Source organism: Somniosus microcephalus, chromosome 13 (assembly GCF_052327205.1).
Source record: "Somniosus microcephalus isolate GS21.2 chromosome 13, FLI_Smic_1.0, whole genome shotgun sequence".
Lineage (NCBI taxonomy): Eukaryota > Metazoa > Chordata > Chondrichthyes > Squaliformes > Somniosidae > Somniosus > Somniosus microcephalus.
Genome location: NC_140999.1, coordinates 157,162,063 through 157,182,237, shown reverse-complemented (window position 1 = coordinate 157,182,237; position 20,175 = coordinate 157,162,063). Strand labels below are relative to the sequence as shown.

Genomic DNA, 20,175 nt, shown 5'->3' with positions numbered 1-20,175 from the left:
TAGAAAATCATAACATGATTAGGCAGAGTCAACATGGTTTTATGAAAGGGAAATCATGTTTGACAAATTTATTAGAGTTTTTTGAGGATGTAACTAGCAGGGTAGATAAAGGGGAACCAGTGGATGTAGTATATTTGGATTTCCAAAAGGCATTCGATAAGGTGCCACATAAAAGGTTATTACACAAGATTAGGGCTCATGGGGTTGGGGGTAATATAGTAGCATGGATAGAGGACTGGTTAATGGACAGAAAAAAGAGAGTAGGGATAAACAAATCTTTTTCAGGTTGGCAAGCTGTAACTAGTGGGGTGCCGCAAGGATCAGTGTTGGGGCCTCAGCTACTTACAATCTATATTAATGACCTAAATGAAGGGACTGAGGCCTAGAAATTCATTGTAGCCACTTTTGGGGCGGTAAAGTCGGGCAGCCGCTAAAGTTTGCGCCCGCCGCCAAATCGAGGCCACTTCTCCGATATTCATTAGCTTCGCCCTAAGAGTTTGCTCGAGCGCTAAAACTGGCGCTGCACGCCTCTCTTTAGGCGCTAAGCCGGCGGGCCGGGGCGCTAAACCGGAAGTTGGGCGCAGGGCAGGTGCGGCGAGCTGCTGATTGACGGCAGACACTCTGGCTCCGGTGAGCTCTTAAAGGGGGAGGGTGGATTTGTTTTTTTGAAAGGCCGACACTGGTGTATTTGTGGTTTTGGGGAGGGTTTCTCTCCATCAGTTTGATATGTGTTCCCGGCACACCAGTCGTCGTCGTCCTCGTCCTCCTCGTCCTCCTCCTCTTTTTCTTCTTCTGCTGCCAGCCATACCATTTCTAGTACAGGAGGGCCCTTTAATTTGCGCTCCCTGCGGCCCGCATCAGCTGTGTACCGTTCCACTTCACAGTCGTTAGGGCCGCCCGGCGCACAATGGGCCAGCGCGAGTGAAGTTCCGGTTCGGGGCGCACAAAGGGCGTTGCACGACGAAATGACGTCATGATCTGCGCGCGCAGCAGGGCGCGCGCTAAGACTTTGCGCCGGCGCTAAATGTGTACTGAAGTTGGGGCGAGGCGCAGATCGCGCTGCGCCTAGCGCTCGAGATCTACTCCTCCTAAGGCGCTAACGGCTGGCGCGCCCAACTGAATTTCTAGGCCAGAGTGTCAATGTATCCAAGTTTGCTGATGATACAAAGCGAGGTGGGACAGTAAGCTGTGAGAACACAAAGAGACTGCAAAGGGATATAAATAGACTAAGTGAGTGAGCAGTAAGGTGGCAGATGGAGTATAATGTAGGGAAATGTGAGGTTGTTCACTTTGGTAGGAAGAATAGAAAATCAGAATATTTTTTAAATGGTGAGAAACTTTCAAATGTTGGTGCTCAGAGAGATGTGGATGTCTTCGTGCAACACAGAAAGCTAGATTGCAGGTACAGCAAGCAATAAGGAAGGCAAATGGCATGTTGGCCTTTATTGCAAGGGGGTTGGAGTATAAGAGTAAGGAAGTTTTGCTACAATTGTACAGGGCCTTGGTGAGACATGGTAAATGCTGAGAGGTTGTTTCCCCTGGCTGGAGTGTCTAGAACTAGGGGGCATAGTCTCAGGATAAGGGATCGGCCATTTAAGACTGAGTTCAGGAGGAATTTTTTTTTTTTTTTTTAAAAAGAGGGTTACGAATCTTTGGAATCCTCTGCCCCAGAGTCTGAGTCTTTGAGTATATTCAAGGCTGAGATAGATAGATTTTTGGACTCTAGGGGAATAAAGAGATTATGGAGATCGGGCGAGAAAGTGGAGTTGAGGTCGATGATCAGCCATAATCTTATTGAATGGCGGAGCAGGCTCAAGGGGCCGTACGGCCTACTCCTGCTCTTATTTCTTATGTTTTTATCCTAGAATGTTAGGGCACAGAAACAGGTTTTTTTGGACCAACAAAATATTTTGCATAAGGAAGTGATTTAAAAAGTGTAAGTATTTATATCCAGGATGTACCAGTTGCAACTTAAAACAAATTGGCAACTCCACTGGGATTTTCGAGATGTAGCTGTAGAAAACATGGATCTGAGTGCAAGGGTCATAACTCTCATATTTGAATAGTGTAACACCACAATACCATTAACAACAACCTTCTGTCTACAAATTGCATTCTGAATGTCTGGCTGGTAGAGGGAGACCACATGTAACCAATCATGTAACGTTAGGTGGAATCCCACTCAAGTTAGTGGGTCAAGGCTTTTAATATATAAATAGATATGCATATAAACACATGGTTGAAATGGAAGTATTTTAGATTATTGCAGCATCTCTAACTAATTTAGCTCCCCCATACTAATGGAGTCCATAACTCCTCTAAGGTATTTCCCGCAATGTCATCAGCACTTGAGTTAATCATTATTTCATGCAATTATTTAATTTTTAAGAAAGAATATTGACAGTAATGCTAACTCCTTTCAATGAAATGCTCTGCTTTTTAAGGTGGGGAATGTCAGTACTGAGGAAATGAACATTACTCCACATTTGACACTCTGGAGGTAATCTTCACTTTGGGCGTGGGTGGAAAACTGGCAGTGACGGATTGGTTGCCCATTATACCCCTTGCCAAATTTTCCTTTCCATTGACTGATCCACAACCACCAGTTTTCCACCTTCGCCTAAAGTGAAAATTAACCCATGTTACTCCCCAGTAAGGCACAACACAGATGCTGAATTGACACCCTCTGTACCGAAAATGCACCTTAACCTAAACCTTAAAAGACCCCTTACTTTTATTCGGTGCAAAAAAAGTTGCAGAGCTCAATCATATCAAGTCAATCATATAATACAGCCTCAGGAAGCTTGAACCTCATACCGGAATTTGAATCGATGTCCAAAGTTCAACTTGAGATTTCTCAGTGTAGTTTCCAGTTTTATACAGGGGTTCATCCAATATCTGTCTCACCCCATCACACTTCTTATATGTAACAAGGGAAGTTGGTCATTAAAATTCATTATGATTCAGGTTGGCTCAGTTTAGATAAGATTTGATTTGTTAAACATGGATGAGGAAACCACTGATTTCTACCACTCAGACCTGAGTTGGCAATTAATGTTAAAATTCCATTAATATATGAAGTCATAAAAAGCTGCAAAATTTAAAAAAAACACACAAAAATAGCAGGAAAACACTTAGTAATGCCAAATACAATATTTTTTATTAGAGAATAACGAAATGTATATTTGTTACCAATGCATCGTCAATGAACATTTCAGGCCATGATTATCCATAATCAAACTAACTACTTTTGCTAGAATATCTGTCCAGTGCCAAATGTGAAAACAGGCCAATGAGTCTCTCAAGGTCGTTAGGAAAAAGTCAATTGTGTAATGATTTTTTTTAATTAAGTCTGACAATTAAAAATGCTAAGCTTGCTCAGATTAAGTGACAGGAGACAGTGACTTATAATATTGTACATACTATATTACTGATTGTCGAGAGTGAATTCCCCTAGAGGGACAAGTATTTAAGAATATGATTAAATTACTGGTAAGTTCATTTCATGCATAGCTATAATTAATCAGTTCTGACCAGTCACAAGTAATATACCTATCCTATCTGCAAAGTAGAGAAATCTCAAGTGAGCAATTGCTATCTGTGCAAACAGAGGGAGTAAGGGAGTATTGCTGACAACAAGGATTAGACCAGGACTCCCAATCTGTTCACTTACATGATTGTGATTTCTAAATGAATATTTGATCCAATTTCATATTTTGCATGGTATGATCATTGCATCAATTGCACTTAACTGGAGAAATAGAAGCAAGGGTTTTGTAGCATTGGATTATTATTAATTAATGGGACTTTCCCTACACTGACCAAAGCCAACATTTTCACTGCAATTTGGAAAAGAACACTTTTAATGTTTTAATTTTATGTATTTTCTTTTAAATTCTACACCAATAAATATAATTTAACTCCTTTGTTAAATATTTTTGTCTTGAAGAAACATTAGTAACAACCATAATTGTACAAAACTCCTCTTTAACAAAAGCACTCAGCATTTATTTGTAATAACTTAGTTCTTTTGTTAAGATAGTAAGCCAAGGAATTTGATGTGAATGCATTTCTTAATATCATATAGGGTAATAATAAAATAATTCTTATTTTTGAAATAAATTTGGTGATGTAGTGCCAAAATTGGGTGAAAATGTAATTCTACCTTTTAGAATATACTAGCACATGGAATTGGTCATGGTAAGTTGAAGGGATACAAGGGTAGAAATTCATTTGTGCTGCTGGGCCAGCACAAAATGGGTGGAGGGAACAATCCCTGCGCCCAAACAGATAGGCCCAAGGCCCGATTGAAACTGGGCCTTGGGTCTCATCTGAATAATTGGGGCAAGCTGCCAGTGCTTGTTGCGCTTCCAGAGGATGGGTCCAACAGCTGCCCAAAGCCAGAGCTCTTTGGCAGCAGCTCATTGATGAGTGCTTCAGCTGAACAATCCCTGCTCCCCTGTATTAACAGTCATGTCTAATATATCTCCAGTCCTTCCACCCTCAAATAAACTGCACCTGCCCAAAGACAAACACTGATGTTCATGTCAACTAACATTACAGGGTCACCAGTTACTACATGAATACTCTCTGCATACAACATACAGAAATTTCAAAAAGGTTTTCATATTACTGGCTTATAGAATGCCTACATACTAATTATAACTCTGATGTTCTTTTACCTAATCTAGTGCTCCCCAATGGCTGCATCATGGGAGCTGGAAGGGTACTGTGGCTCAAGGGCTTATGAGATGCTCGTGGTTGGTGACCTCTAATGCACTACCAGAAACAATGGTAGAAGCAGAATCCATAATAGCTTTTAGAAGGGAAGTAGATAAAAACTTGAAAAAGAAAAATAATAAAGGGGGCTGGTAAAAGGACAGCAGAATGGGACTAAGTGGATAGCTCCTTCAGAAAGCCAACACACCAGTATGAACAAAATGGCCGTCTTCTATTCTGTAAAACCCTATGGGTGCAATTGTCATCTGCCTACTGCCCCGCCTAATTCGATTTTCAAGTAGGCTTCAAAATGAACAGCCAGTACTCACACCGAAACAGTAGGAAGCCTTATTAAAATATTTTGGTCGGGGTCCTACGCTGGTTGTTGGATGGCAACACAATTTACAAGTACCAATGGGCGGAGCTCGTGCCGTGCATGCCCTGCCTATTGGTATTGGACATAGAGCGGCCTAATCAGCGTCTAATAAAAAAAAGTTGCTCCCTAACGCCAACAAACAAAACATTAATACTCCTTCAGCCCATACAAAAATCTTCACATCCGCTACCAGCCATTCAGTGCCCCCCCCCCCCCCACCCTCTTAACACTTATTCTGGATTTCCAGCCACCTGCACCTCCCCTCACACCCCCCACCCCTTGATCAGCGAGTTGTCCAAGAGCTGGCAGCTCACCAATCCTGTTCAAATAAGGCCCGGCCATAAAATGGTCCGGGCCTTTTATTCCTGTGATCGTTCTACCTAGTGCCCACCTGATGTGTGCTCTTTATGAAAATCGGCCCCGACAACTTTAGAAACAGTCATTTAAGGCTTTATTTGTCCTTAATGCACTGAGTATGCATTAAATGAATTACTGTTTTACTTCCTTTTTAGCTCACTGACAGATCCCTGCAGCTTTACTCAGTGTACTTTCTGTGAAATTGAATGCATTACAACTAACACACAACCGAGGAGCCAATAAGTACATAATTGCAGAGCCACTCGTTAAATAATGCATACAATAAGCACCCATACAGGAGTGCTTGCTGCATGTGGAGCACTTTCCCATAGGAGAGCCTGGGTTGTTTGCACTCTTCATGCCAAATAATGCATTTGTTTCAGCTACCTCACTGTCACAAGCTACATTTGTCTGCTTCGGGTCACTTTATGCAGCCTTCTATTCCTTCTGCTGTTGTAATGCCATCTGAACAGACAACAATAACACATTTTGCCTCTGATTCAGAAGGTCATGGGTTCAAGCATCACTTAGAGACATGGACAGATAATCTAGGCTGACATTTCACTGAAGGAATGCTGCATTGTCAGAGGTGTCGCCTTTCGGATGAGATATTAAACCGAGGTCCCATTGATTTTCTTAGGTGGGCGTAAAAGATTCTGTGCCACTATATGAAGAAGAGCAGGGAGTTCTCGGGCTGTCCCAGCTAACATTCATCCCTCAACCAACATCATCAAAACAGTCATTATTTCATTGCTGTTTCTGGGCCATTGCTGCGCACAAACTGGCTGCCACATCTGCCTACATTACAACAGTGACTCCACTTCAAAATACTTCTTTGACAGTAAAGTGCCAAGGGATGTCCTGAAGTCATGAAAGGTGCTAGTTAAATGCATGTATGTTCTATATTTCTTAAATGTTTCTATGTTTCTAAAGGCTAAGGGGATCAAGGGATATGGGGAGAAAGCAGGGACAGGGTACTGAATTTGGATGATCAGCCATGTTCGCATTGAATGGCGGAGCAGGCTCGAGGGACCGAATGGCCTACTCCTGGCCCCTATCTTCTATGTTTCTTTCTTAGAAGTCAAATATTAGGAATTCAGGTGGCAATCCTTTAATTGCTGCTTAACAAGATAACGCACCATTAATGCAGGAAAGTGATCATGCCGCAAACATTCCCACAGGGGTACATAGATCATGCATTACCAGCTTTACCACCACAGCAATTTTTGCATGTTGGGCAAAAGTTAGCACCTGCTCTACTAACACTAACGTGCAGTTCCAGTACCTCAATGTGCACTTAGTGTAGAAAAGAAATTAACCTCCTTAAAGGTGCATGACAACCCCACTGACTTCCTTTACGTCTTGTCATCTTTCAATATATTTGACTATTTGACCGAGGAAAAATTTGAGATAATTTATACTAAGATGTTACTATTAAGTTGAATTCAGTACATAAGGAGTTAAATCCACAGAACACACACATTTTGGGAATTGTGGATTAGATCCAGAGGAACCAGCTGGAGAAATGATACTTACCACATACCACATCTGTTTGAGACCGTGAGATTTATTAAGACGTTCTGTTAAACATTCACATATATGTTGAAATGGCTTTATTCAGGTGAGCCCAGAAGGGGGTCAGCTGCCAGGAGCCCACACTTAGGACAGGTTTCATTGGCAGCTTGACTAGCCAATCCCTGGGCATGGCGTGCTGGGTGAAGGTCAGAGCTCAAATGTTTGGTTCTTTGTCTAGTTTGGACACAGTTCAGTCTAAAGAGAATAAAGACTTGCATTTATATAGCGCCTTTCACAACCTCAGATCATCCCAAAGTGCTTTGCAGCCAATTAAGTAGCCACTGTTGTAATGTAGGAATCTGCAGTAATCTGGAGTGGAAGTAAGACACAGGAGACAACTCAAGTTTAGTGCCGACTAGTCAGAAAATGAATTCAGCCTGCTAACAAGCATAGTGTGGTGTGTTTTATTATTTTCTATATTATGAGGATTGTTGTGAAATAGTTTGAAATTCACAGTAAACATTATTCTGTTCATTTATATATTTTGTGTAAAAATAAATCAGTTTGTTAGTTTACAGTTGGCCTTATCTCACTAGAGCGTTCATCAGTCTGCCTTCGGGAATAGGAGAAGCACACTTGGGGGCAAGTGGCAGATTACAATATCCAGTTCACCTCCAGATCACCCTGTTGTATGACTAGATATTGGGCAATAAAAGTAAATTCCTGAATGTAGGGAATGTGAGATTCACTTACAGGAGATACCTAAAAAGCTGAACATGAGAGAATATCTAGTGCAGACCTGAAATTTGTAACACTTGTATTCAATGCCACCAGTTGCTAACACTCAATGTTAGTGTACCTATGGGACTGTCATATACTGCATATTTGAAGAGTGAAATTAAATAAGGCATTGTTCTGTACATTTATGTCTGTACAATAGCTAAAATAATGAGATTTTGATCCGTGAGCGATAACGTACTGCAAAATATATCTTCAAAATATTATCTAGATGAGATTTTGGTGGCCTTTGTATTGGGTTGGTGAAATTCTCCCTCACCATTAATGAGGAATGTTCTTGCACAGTGCAGTTAAAGAGGGAAGATTAAACAAAGAATGAGAAATTAAAATATTCACAAAAATATAACTGGAAATCATGTTAGTGGCCATTTTTAATTGCAAATAAAATGTTACGTAATTGCAACAGTGTGCTATTTGTTTGGTGCCGTTTTAATGTTGGCTGATCCCCTCCTCACTAGCTGCTACAAATAGCATGTGCTGTTACTAAAGGGGAGAAATGCATACGTCATTTGTATGTTATGCAACTTCACTCATACAAATGTGATGTTGCACAGGAGCAGAACCCTTCTTTTGTATTATGAAAGTAGTAATGTATATCTGGTTTCTGTAAAGTGAATGCTTTTTCTCTGGATAAGCAAAGCTTTCTAACTTAATTGGCTAAGTCATGAGCCTCACCAAATTGCTGCTAATTGAAGACATAATCACACATAACACAAAATAATTCGGGTTTCTAATAAACTTGACCTAACAGTGGACACAGGGAGAAAAGTAGCTGCACTGGAACAAGGTTGAATGAATGCAAATGTGTCAATGATTCAATGTATTGGAAATCCAGCCTGATTAAAATCAGCTACTTTGCAGATATAAGTATAGTGCTTTGAACAAAAGCAATAGTGTTTCATTTGTATGTAGTTACCAGAACATCTTTATGAAATTTAAAATGTTCATGCTTTAGAGGGTTTTATTTTAATTATTTATTTCAGCTTTTTTGTTAAAACCACTTTCAAATTTGCTTGCGATGGCTTTCAGCATCTGTGATCTTCCATGGTCAAGCAGAGAGAGAGAAGCAACAGTCACCTTATATGTTGTCCACCTAACATGCCTGTTGAGCAATTAGAGCCCAGCTGCAGATATTGGAGGGGGAGGGGTGCAAATACACTGGTCCAGATTTTCCTGTCAAAATAATGGTGAGGCTAATGGCACTCGTTGTTATTTATGCACAAATGGCACAGCAACTTCACGTGAGGGGCAGATGTGCGGTTAAACTGAAATATCCAAAAGTTGCTGTCCAAGTTGCCCCGCTCTGCCATTAGCTTCGCGGAAACGGCATATCGCTGTCTGGTGCGCCATTGAAATGCACTGAATGGTGTGAAGTTACTGTATTTGCGCTGTAGATATGAACTAAACTCGCCACAGAAAGTTAAGTCTTTCCCATTCCGGTCTAAGTACCCTTTTAATGATGTGATAAGTGTTAATTACTGCCAAACAACCTCTCTGGCACTGAAAATGAACTATTATAAGTGTGGCGCCTCATTCCTTCAGGTTTTAATTGTTGGAGATTTTAAAAATGTCAAACTTTAAAAAAAATTAAACTTTTCCTTTCTGTCTCTTTTTTCTCTCTCTCAATCTAATCTTTCTTTCCCTCTCTATTTCTATACCTGAATTCACCCACTCTAATTTACACTTTCTTCTCAGTCCATGTGCTGTTCACTTTACAATCCTTCAATCTGATTAGTTAAGTAGATACACAGTTGCTTGCCCTGTTCACTCAGGTCCCAGATGCCTTGTTTCCCTCGCTGCGACGTTATCAGCTCGCACTTTCAGCAACGTGCACGCAAAAAATTTAAAAACCTAAATGTGCAATGGCAAGTCTAACTAATGGCAGATGCCATTGGGTACCCTGCTGCATCAAATTCTGGTTCATTGTTAAACTTCCCTTGCTACTGTGAGTCCAAAATAGGGATCTAGCAGAGTAGGAGGTGCTGTTTATCATTTTGTTTTTTTTTTGTTTTTAATTAATGCTAGTAGACTTCCTGTGACGTAGCCCTGGGTCTGGAGCATGTTTGGTAATCTAGGTCAGCCTTCAGAGCCACTATTCTAAATAGGCAACTCCAGGTAACTGTAGCTACTGATCGCTTATGCTTGATTCAATGTTTTACTATGTCCTTAGTAGTTCCTCATTGGAGGTTTACCTATCCATTTTCCTCATGTTTGATTCATGCAGTCCCTACCCCTTCAGTAATGGTTTGATGTTGTTTTATGAATATTTAATTTGAGTTGATCAGATACAAGTGTAATGCATGCTTTTCATATCAATTAGCACAGTAAACACACACCGACATATACAAACCAGTGGATCTCCCATGGCATTGCTCACAGTAAGCTGGACGATACATTGGGGATGATTTTCCCATTGGAGGCAGGTTTGGAACCCACACAAACCGAAACCCGACAGGTGGGAAAAATTTGCGATTTGCCCCTAATTGGCCAGTTGATTTCAGAGGTGTGGGTTCCCCTGGGCCAATTAGTCTTTTGGGACTGAAACTTATCCAGCTTCATTTAAGGGCTGCTCGCTGCCTTGGCTCATTCCACTGGATTTTGGTCGATGGTGCACCACCTCCAAACTTTTATCTCCTTGAAGAATGGCCAGCTCTAAGGCAAGGGCCTCCCCGAGGTTCTCGGATGAAGCGCTGGGTATGCTGGTTGAGGGGGCGAGAGCTAGCAGGGAGGTGCTCTTTCCCTCATCTGGGAGGAAGTGGCCTCCCAAAGAAACCAAGGCTGTGTGGGTCCAGCTGGCCAGGGATATAACCTCCAGATCTGTGTGCAGATTGGGTGATTGTTTCTGTTTATTGATGAAATGCCATCCCTGTGTGAATGTATTAAAATTAGGTGATGGCAAACTGTTGGCGTGAATATGTTATTTCAGCTTAGGCAGCTCCACATTGCGGGCTCCGTGACACTTGCGTGGTCAGGTTGGTGGTCAGAGTGAAAGGAGGCCAGAGAGTCATGTCCATTGTTTATCATGTTAAGAAGGAGCCAAGCACATGTGCCACAATGGGCAACCTATGCAAATCTGGCCAGGTTGAGTGCATCCCTTGCATCACGGGCAGCCATGTGCTCGCGTGCTGCTGCTGGTAAATACGCCGCCGCTCAGTCCTCCTCCTCATCTGAAGAGGCTATGAACTGAACCACTTGCTCATCAGGAAGCTGCAAGCCATGACGATGTGCCATGTTGTGCAGTGCTCAGCAGACCACGACCATTCTGGAGACCCTGGCTGCTGAATATTGCAGGGCTCCACCTGATTTGTCAAGGCATCGGATCGCATCTTCAGCAAGCCAATGGTGTGCTAGATGATGGACCTGGTCGAAATGTGGTTGGCGTTGTAGCGCTCCTCAGCCTCGTTAGCTGGCCTCCTGATCGGCATCATTAGTCACTTCTTCAGGGGGTAGCCCTCGTCATCAAGGAGCCATCCGTTAAGTTGGTTTGACGGATTGAAGAGCGGACAAAAACTACAGTTCCACAGGATGAACGAGTCATGGCAACTACCACAGAACTTGGCGCAACCATGCAAAATCTCCTTCATGTGGTTACACACCAGCTGTACGTTGAGGGAGTGGAAGCCCTTGTGGTTGACAAAGATAGCTGGGTTGTGATGGGGTGCCCTAAGGGCCACATGTATGCAGTCTATGATGCCCTGCACCATTGGCAAGTCTGCCATATTTGCAAAGCCAGCTGAACGCGCGGTTATACTTGCTTGATCCCTCGAGAAGTGGATGTAATTGTGCGCCTTTGTGAAAAAGGGCATTGGTAACTTGCGTGATGCAACTGTGGGCAGCCAACTGGGAGATGCCGCTGATGATCCTTGGAAGGAGCCAGAGGCAAAAAAGTTAAGTACAGTAGTGACTTTGACAACCACTGGTAAGCGGTGTCCACCCGCTCCTCTGGGCTCCAGGTGTTGGTGCAGCAGTGCACAGACGTCTCCGACAACCTCTCGCGAAAGTCTCAGCCTCCTTTGGCACTGCTGCTCACTCATGTTGAGGTAGCTCATCCTCTGTCTGTAAACCCTGAGGGGGGGTAGGGTATTTCCTGTGGCGACATGCTTCCATGCGCTGGCGCCTTCTACCCTGTGCAGCATCAGGTGGGTGAGCAGGAGGTTGGCGCTCCTGCTGCTGAGCTGCCCCTCATCCGAATCGGAGGTCCATGATGAAAGGAAATAAATGGTTCCCATGCTGCTGGCAGATACCTCCATTGGGGAAGCACTCAGTCCAAGCGGGGAGAGGGTCTTCCAAGGAGGTCCCACAGTTGAGAGATAGAAGCTGCAGCACCTTCGACTTCTGTAGGCCTGCTAAAAGTGCTGAAAGACCTGTGGAACAAAAGTTCTGCCACCTGCAACTGCTCCCAGATGAAAGCTCCATTTTAATGGTGGAGCTGCAGCTGTGAGGCCACCCACTCGTCAACCCACCAGGAATAGCTGGGGTGGTTTAGGAGGGTCGTGCAACATGCACAAAATGTGGCAAAATAACAAAGGTCTCTGTAGGGGGTTTCTCTTGCTTGCTCTGGTCTCCTGCCAGGCTTCTTGCAATAATTACCCCCGAGTGGTTCGACCCACTCGCCCCTACGGTTCTCGACCTTGGACTTAGGTGCAGGGAGCTGTAGTGCAGAAAAACTCAATAGACCAGGTCGAATAGCACGAAATGGATGCCTTTATTGAACAGTTTGCAGCATTATAAAATACATGTCATATGCACAGATTAAAGCAACTACAAGCATGCACACATCTATAAACTTAACTCTATGGAAATGGGGAACACACGGCACATCGAAAAAGGGGTAACACATTACAACTACCCTTAACCCCCTCCCCTAGACCTAACTAAGTTTCGATTTGAGGAACTCGGGATCATGCTCACCACTTTAAGAATTGCGAAAAGGGGTTTGCAGCCTTTCGACACAGCTTTCCGTCATCACGTGGGTTTGGAAAGTTCTGGCGCAGCTTGTTTTCCTCTTGGTTCTCCTGCGATGTAGGCAGCCAGTACAGCCTTGGTGAGCGCTCGCCACGGATGAATCCGTTACCGACGTGACTTTAAGAACTGGATGCACATGAATGAATCCATTACCGATGTGATGTTGAGACACTGGAGTGCTGGGCCCTGAGTGTCTTCTTCTCCGGCCTGGGTCGTCGATCTCCCGATGGTCTTCCTCGGGGCGGGAAGCTGGTCCCAAAAAGCTTTCTTTATACAGTCATAATTGTCCTTCTGATTTGAAGCAGAGCTGGAGCACAGGGTGTCTTCTTCTTCGGCCTGGGTCGTCGATGATCTCCCAACAAAATACCCGGGCCACCCTCGTCGTCTTCTCGTCTGCCCGAGCACCAAACATGGTTCGAACCGAAGTGCTGCTTGGTTCCGATGGAGTCCGTCCCGAAGCGTACCGATGGAGAACTCGAAGAAGTACCGTAGAAGTTCCGAAGCTACTCCCAAGCGTTGAGCGTTCAAGAAGGGAAGCTACCGATGGACTTTTTCAATCCACAGTTATACCTTTTTGGAACATTCTTATCTCCCGCCAAATCATAGTCCTGTCTTTGTAATAATTTTGGCGGGCAGAACTCTCTGCAGGGGTGTTTTGCCTTCATAACGGGAGTCGGTGATAGCTTAACTGGCCTTCCTGGGCCGATAATGTCTTTGCTTTGTCACCGTAACTCGGCTTGTATATTGATCGGTCTGGAGATGGCCCTTGATGGCTGTTAAACGGCTCCTCTTTGTGCAGTAAATGGGTTAAAGTGTTCATTCAATTGTCCGCCCATTTCTTGATGGGCCTCATCCTGCTACCCAAATCTGTCCTGTACTTATAATCTAATCAATATGTATACTCAGTTCCATTCCCGAAACTGGTTTTCGCAGGCTTTAATGTCCTTAATCCACAAGCCTGTCTGGCTTGCAGTAACAGAAATTCAAATGGTCCCAGAAGCTGGTCACGAGGTCTGGTGGCCATTTTGTGTGCCCTTTTATCAAAGGTTTCTCTGTACAAGCTTCTTTTTGGTCAATAAAGCTGTCTTATTAACCCTAACTTCTTACGTGATTACTTATGAAAATTTTGCGAATCTTACACCTGTCAAAATATGATTATACAGGCCCTTAACGACTATTTAAGGGTCATAACTACCTCTCCCGACTGATGGAGGCGGGACCGAATCACACCCATGAAACCCGCCTCCGGCAAAATTGCGCAGAGGCAGGTTGGAGGCGGGTTCCGAACCCGCCCTCACTTTTTGTGATTTTGCCAACAGTCCCGCCTCCTCGGGGGCTGGGAAAATCACCCCCATTGCTTTGTAAGGACTGAAGCCATATACTATGTAATATAAAATGTATTATTCCACTCAGTTTGCTGAGTTGAGAAACTGGGGAAGGGGTCCACACCTTTAGTGAAGGAATATAGAAGGACATTTTTACACATTTCCCCACATACAAGTTTTTTTTAAATTGGTTTCTGGAAAATAGCATTTTCCTTACACAATAAAGGCCTTTGAAGAGAGTGTAGCAACAATTCACCAGGATGATACCTGGGAGGATAGAATGTAACTATGATCAAAGACTGGGTAAGATTGTGCTATATTTCCTGGAGATTAGGTTAACGGGTGATCTGATCGAGATACTTAAAATAAGAGAATGGACAGGGTAGACAGGGAATGTTACTTTCCCTTCATAGGGGAATCCAATAACAGCTTGCATTTACAGGAAACTTTCGATTTACCGGCACCTAAATAACCGGAAATCTCGGTTAACCGGCAAAATTCAGGAGTAGGTTCAGGTAAGTTTTACTTCATATTACTTGCCTTCCTCGATCTGTTGCTGTGCAATTGGGTGTGGCTGCAGCTCTTGCTAAGCTACAGAGATGCTTGGAACTTGTGGCCATTGTTCTGCACCTGTTGCTAAGCAACAGGGTTTGTTGCTTTATACGGAGCTCTCAGCTCTCCGTATCTTTTACTATAGCTCTCGGTTATCCGGAATTTTTGATGAACCGGCACCACGTCGGTCCCGTCGGTGCCGGATAAAAAAAAGAGTTTCCTGTATATAGTGCCTTCAGTGCAAAAAAAAATCCCAAGGTGCTTCACAAATGGAAAATAGGTGGGAGGATGCTGGATGCCAAGCCATAGCAATGACAGATTGGTAGCGGTGACCAAAAGCTTGGTTGAAAAGATGAGCTTTGAAAGGAGAGAGAAATAGAGAGATGTAGAGGTTTAGGCAGAGAGGTTCCAGAGGGTTGAGCCAATGCTGGAACAAAATGAGATGGGATGGGCAAAAGACCGGAGTCAGAGGATGAAAGAGGAGAGGATGTAAGGCTGGAGGAGGTTGCAGAGATATGGTGCAGCGATGCTCTAGAAGGATTTCAAGACAAGTATGGTGATTTCAAGGTTCCTTGGGGATAGGGTGCCAAGGAAGGTTAGCAAGGTGTTTAAAATGATAAAGGGATTTGATAGGGTAGCTACAGAGAAATTATTTCCTCTGGTGGGGGATTCCAGAACAAGGGGCATAATCTAAACATTTGAGCTAGGCCAATTAGGAGCGAAATCAGAAAGCATTTTTTCCACACAAAGGGTAATGGAAATTTGGAACTCTCTACTCCAAAAGGCTGTGAATGCTGATTCAATTGAAATTTTCAAGACTGAGATCAATTGAATTTTGTTAGGTAAGGCTATCAAAAGATATGGAGAAAAAGTGGGTTAATGGTGTTGAGGTACAGGTCAGGCATGATCTAATAGAATGACTTGAGGGGCTGAATGGGCGAATGGGACACTATTCAGGAGGCTGACCTTTAGATAAATTGAAGTTTAAGCAGAATGAAAGATGGAAGACTACAAAGGAGGGCAGCACTAGAGTAGCAGACAAAAACATGGCTAAGGGTTTCAGTGGTGGAGAGAGTGAGATAGAGGTAGAAAACAATGGAAATGAGTGATCTCGGTGATGGATAAGATGTGGGGCTTAAAGCTCAGAACAAAAGGACATAGAATTTGAGCTAATGTTGTTAAAAATGAATGCAGGAGAAACGTATTCACACAAAGAGTTGCAAAAATGTGGAACAAACTTCCCCAATTGGCAAAGTTTTAAAGGATGATAGATACTTATTTGGAAAGTAAGGGTATTAAGAGATACAAGAACATGACAGGCAATTGAGATTAAGAAAGAGCTGTCATTAAGAAAATAAAATTGCAGAGCAATCTCAGTGGACTGAATGGCCTGCTCTTATTGCTAACAGTGATGGGTTTGGGAGCCCACATAAACGTATGGCTCAGACTTCTCGTATATCACAGGCATCCAGCAATACAGGAACACAGCAACAGCTCCTCAAACCTGTTCTATCATCATTCTAATAGATCTATAGTTGACATTCTAATTGATCCGTACCTCAACTCCCTTTACCCGCCTTTGTTCCATATCCCTTGATACTCTTACCTAACAAAAATCTATCAATAGAAAACATTGCTACAGGCATTTCAAACTGTTAAATACTATTGTATATGTAACTTTAATCATTTTTTGTAAATTTTTATGTCTATTATTTTACAAACCTTGGGCCCTAAAACCCATGATCTAGCCAGCCTAGTGGAAGTGCCTAGATCCACCCACTGATGATCACTGGTGTTGATTTTGTCAAAGTTTGCGGGGGGCGGTCACCTCAACTAAATAATCCAGGTGGGCACTTGTGACACTAAGGCCACATATTGAGTGCCCTCCTACCAGAGGAGTGCCTGATTCCTTGGCAATAGTCTTTAAATGGCCCGTAAGGGAGCCAACATTTATTTTAAATCTTCCAGACTGTGACCCAGGCCTATATCCCCAGGTGGGCCCCATTTCTACTGGACAGCAGCTTGGTACGTCTGCTCTCAAAGAAGCCCCCACAGTATCTGGTTACGGCCTAATTTGTGGCCCTACCACCACACTCTTGCCAGGCTTATGTGGGAGTGTGCCAGAAGGACTGCAGATCTTTAGCCCCCTTATTTCCAGTCTTATGTGCTCAGTGCAGTAAAAAACAAAAATGGATTCCTAAAGGATTTTCAAAATATATTTGAAATGATTTTATTAGTTCATCTGCATTTTTTAATCAGTAGATTTTGCTGACTTCTTATGCCTAGTGTGTCATTTTTAAATTCCCTTGCGGTTCCTCATTGCAGGTTTACACGCCCACTTTTCTTGCACTTGATTCATACATTCCATTCTTGTTCAGTTGCTATTTGTTACTGTCTTATGAATACAAAATTTGAATACAAAATTTGAGCCAATCATGTGCAAGTGTGACACAAAAAATCTGCATGCAGAAAAATGAAACCGAGTTGGCTTCCAAATTGTGGCACAGCACACATCGAAATTTGATAAATGATTTCTAACTTTAGATTAATTGTATAACTTTACAATTCCTTTGAAGTGACAAAATTGTGTGGAGAGTTGTTGAAACAGTAGTGAAGGAAACTAGTTAAAAACCCTTTACAAATTGTGGGGAAATAGCTTAAAATATTACTTCAGCACAGGCAAAAGACCAGAAATGGACAATATCAAAGGTTAAATAATTAATGCATCTGCATACCATTCCTTTGTCGCTATTTCAACAGTGGCGTTAGCTCATTCGTACTACCACTTGTGTTAGACCAATGGACAATGTCACATAAACATTTCGCCACTGATATTACTATCAGAAAAAGGCATCAAACCTTAGAAAAATTAAAACAACAGTTAAAAAAAATAACAAAAACTGGAAATGAGTGCCTAAATGGGAGTACTTTAAACCATAATAACAGAAAATGCTGGAAAAACTCAGCAGGTCAGGCAACATCCGTGGAGAGAAATTTGAGTTGACGTTTCGGGTTGGACCCTTCTTCAAAACTGGAAAGAAAAGAAACTACATCGGAGGCAGGGCTGCGATCGGACAAAAGAATAAAAGAAACAAAAGAAGTAAAAGAGATTAGAAGCTAGACGAGATGGTAATAGGCTGGGATTAGGTGTAAAGTGTACTGGCAGGGCAAAAGATAGCTGCCAGGTGTGAGAGAGAAACAAAAGGAAAGGGGGGGGGGGAGAAAGGAGTGGAACAATTACAAGAGAAAATGAAATGGGGGCCGAGCTTATGATCTGAAATTGTTGAACTTGATATTGAGTCCGGAAGGCTGCAGACTGCCTAATCGGAAGATGAGGTGCTGTTCCTCGAGTTTACGTTGAGCTTCCGTGGAACAATACAAGAGGCCAAGAACGGTGAGGTCCGAGTGGGAATGGAGCGGTGAATTAAAATGACAGGCGACCGGAAGCTCGGGGTCACCCTTACGGACTGAACGGAGGTGTTCCGCAAAGCGGTCACCCAATCTGCGTTTGGTCTCCCCAATGTAGAGGAGACCGCATCGTGAGCAGCGAATACAGTATACTAGATTGCGAGAAGTACAAGTAAATCGCTGTTTCACCTGGAAGGGGTGTTTGGGGCCCTGGACAGTGGGAAGGGGGGAGGTATAGGGGCAGGTGTTACATCTCCTCCGCTTGCACGGGAAGGTGCCAGGCGAAGAGGAAGGGCTGTTTGGGGTGATAGAGGAGTGGACTAGGGTGTCTCGGAGGGAGCGGTCCTTGCGGAATGCTGAAAGGGGAAGGGAGGGGAAGATACGTTTGGTGGTGGGATCACTTTGGAGGTAGCGGAAATGCCGGAGGATGATCCGTTGAATGTGGAGGCTGGTGGGGTGAAAGGTGAGGACAAGGGGAACCCTATCGTGGTTCCGGGAGGGAGGGGCAGGGGTGAGGGCAGAAGTGCGGGAGATAGAACTGACACGGTCGAGGGCAGTGTCAACCACCTTTAAACCATCCAGGTTCAACTACAGGCAGGTCTAGACAAGGTTACTACAATGAAGAAGCAAGTTGATGCTCTGAAAACAAGACAAATAAAATGGTGCTACTGATCCTAAAATGCAGATCCTGAGTGCACAAGTCCAAAATATGCCATCAATATGGCATATAAAACTGAGAAAGGAAATGTGATCAAAGTGAAAGTGATGATACTGAGATAGACAATACGTTTAAGAAATGTTATAAAGGAGTACAGGGAGAAATTCACTTCACCACCACAGATGGATCATGAAATTACTTCTAAAATATACAAACTTGGTGGTAAATATAAAAATTTTTGGAAACATTAAGGAAAATCATCTACAAACTTTCCACAGAAAGCTTTAAAACAATTGCTGGATGTGCTCACCACAGTCCAGTACCAAAGATCAGGCACAAGGGCTAACCAAATTCATTATGCACAGAACTGCTAAATTGTTTGATAAAGTGTCCATGTGAAGCAGGAAGCAAGTACATGCACCAAACATATGTTGCAAAGAACAGCACTAGGGAGTCTATTAAAAGCAGACTCAGATACTCTTTGAAGGGGAAGTGCAAAGAGACCTGGGTGTTCTTGTGCACCAGTCGCTGAAGGTAAGCATGCAGGTGCAGCAGGCGGTTAAGAAGGCAAATGGTATGTTGGCCTTTGTAGCAAGAGGGTTCGAGTACAGGAACAAGGATGTCTTGCTACAGTTGTACAGGGCCTTGGTGAGACCGCACCTTGAGTATTGTGTGCAGTTTTGGCCGCCTTATCTGAGGAAGGACGTTCTTGCCATGGAAGGAGTGCAGCGAAGATTCACCAGGCTGATACCTGGGATGGCAGGAATGACGTATGAGGAGAGATTGTGTCGATTGGGCTTATACTCACTGGAGTTTAGAAGATTGAGAGGGGATCTCATCGAAACCTATAAAATTCTGTCAGGCCTGGACAGACTAGATGCAGGAAGGATGTTTATGATGGCCGGGGAGTCCAGAACCAGGGTCATAGTCTAAGGATAAGGGGTAAGCCATTTAGGACTGAAATGAGGAGGAATTTCTTCACCCAGAGAGTGGTGAACCTGTGGAATTCTCTGCCACAGAGGGCGGTGGAGGCCAGTTCATTAAATATATTCAAAAAAGAGTTGGATATATTTCTTAAGACTAAAGGGATCAAGGGATATGGGGAGAAGGCAGGGACAGGGTACTGAATTTGGATGATCAGCCATGATCTCATTGAATGGCGGAGCAGGCTCGAAGGGCCGAATGGCCTACTCCTGCTCCTATCTTCTATGTTTCTATGTTTCTATGAATACAAATGAGCTGGGATTCCAGTTTCTACAAACCTCATAAGGTTAAAATGATGTACTATTTTACAAGATAATTCATACAAAATTACATAGAATTATTTAGAATGAACAGCAGAGAAATGGGCCATTCGGCCCCACTGGTCTGTGTTTATGCTCCACACAAGCCCCTTCCCACCCAACCCTATTTGCATACCCTTCTATTCCTTTCTCCCTCATGTTCTTATCTAGCCTCCTTAAAAGGCATTTACTGTACTATATTAGTTTAGCAATTACTAC

At 43.2% G+C, this 20,175-nt stretch overlaps 1 protein-coding gene across 6 annotated transcripts in view; it reads right to left on the bottom strand.

Annotated features, from left to right (window-relative positions):
• Nucleotides 1–20,175, bottom strand: part of LOC147108700 (zinc finger protein 512B-like) — a 165,738-nt gene that overhangs the window by 76,663 nt on the left and 68,900 nt on the right. The gene's annotated exons all lie outside the window — the stretch shown is intronic.